Here is a 1,816-nt window from a genome sequence, read left to right as displayed (position 1 = left end):
TACCTTTGCGTTTCGGTGTTTTTGAGTTTTGTGATTTTCTTCGTGTGTAACTCGTGTTTTTTCTGCCTCCTTTGTTCTGTTTTTGTGTTTTCTACCGACGATTATTTGTTGTTTGTGGAGTTTTCGGTAATTACCGGAATCTCCCCTTGATTACTGCATACCATGGCTACAACTGTGAGGAAGAATACGCTGCTTTTTGCCTTCGCTAAGGAAACACGACGTGTTCAGCCGACTGCTCTGGAAATTCATGATTGGCTTGATCAGGTACTTGGCATAAATTCTGATATGGTGCATACCACTCAGCTAGATACTGACAACTACTGTGTTTTCGTAAAGTTTTTGGATCCCGTTTCGGTCGATAAAATTATTGGAAAATTCGGGTATCATGTCGAATTTTTGCATAGAGACGGCTCTACAAGTAAAGTGGCTATCAGGAGAGCTGATGCTCTTTATAGATCTGTGCGGGTGTTAAATTTACCTATCGAGATAGATAATGAGAAAATCAAGGTTGCCCTGTCTCAATATGGTGAGGTAAAGGATATAGTTAACGAACGTTGGTCGAAGCAATTTAAAATTCAGAGCTTCAATGGTATTCGTTCGGTAGAGATGGAAGTAAAGACGAATATCCCGTCTCATATAACTGTTGACGGGCATAAAGCACACGTGATTTATACTGGTCAAACCCCTAAGTGCCATATATGCAATGAATCGGGTCATTTAAGGCAGGACTGTCCCCGTCGTGTCTTTGTACTAAAAACAAATTTAGTCCAACGCCGCAAGATGACCTTGAGCGAACTTTTGGCAACCGATAACACGGCCAAACAGGGCGAGGGTTCGGATCCTGTACTTAGTACTGGAACTATTGCTGTTGAAGGCAGTGATTTTCCACCCCTGGTAACACGCTTCAATTGTGATTCCTCTGCCCGTGAGTTAGACGTACTAACCAAGAAACGACCACTTGAACATACAGATGATCATTCTGATGATGACACCTCCCGACAATCTCCTGCTGTACGTAAACAGAAAGCTGGCGATGAAAATCTGCATGTGCCCCAAGACGAAATGCAAGTAGATTTAATTGCAGTTTCTGATACATCTCGCTCACTGCCAGAAAATGCAACGGCAGCTGCCGACAGCGAGAAAGTAGAAGTCCCCCAAGCAGTGACAACTTGCCCAGCTGTAAACAACGATAATCAGCTGTTTACCGACGGGAAGTTCGCGGAAGCGGTAGAACAACAACACCGCGACACCGCAACAGCACAGCAACCGGCACCAGAGTGTAAACAAGTGAAAGTGTTTACTCCTGAACCGGAAAATAAGCAAACACCGTCGCAAGCGTCACATCAACCGAAGGTAGCATGTAAACAGCAGGCAGTGTTTACAAACCAGGTCTCTCTAGACACTGCTGCTGAAGCGGCCGCGTCGAGTGTTGCCACAACAAAATCAGGTCAGGGTTTTCAGGGCGTCCACCGCCGTACGCTAAAACCACAACCGAATCTTACTGTTTCTCGCACCCAAGCCAAACAAAAAGCGGACAAGTCGGACGTAAAATCACAGAAAAATATACGATATGAAATTGTCAGAGAAGGTGCTCCAGATGAGCCTCCTGACACACTCAATGTAGAACAGCCCCTCAGTACTAAGGCGCGGGATGACAATGGCAGACAAACTAACGTTTAGCGACCGTGTTACTAGGACTGCTACCAAGTTCTGAATGACTGTAGTTCTAAACCGGATTTCAGCATACCAAAAGTAGAACAGTTTTTTTTTTTTTTTTTTTTGACCAACTTTGTCCGTGGCCAATTGCAAGTTAGGG

The sequence above is a fragment of the Schistocerca gregaria genome, unplaced genomic scaffold (assembly GCF_023897955.1).
Source record: "Schistocerca gregaria isolate iqSchGreg1 unplaced genomic scaffold, iqSchGreg1.2 ptg000174l, whole genome shotgun sequence".
Classification (NCBI taxonomy): domain Eukaryota; kingdom Metazoa; phylum Arthropoda; class Insecta; order Orthoptera; family Acrididae; genus Schistocerca; species Schistocerca gregaria.
Note: the sequence above shows the minus strand (reverse complement) of the source record.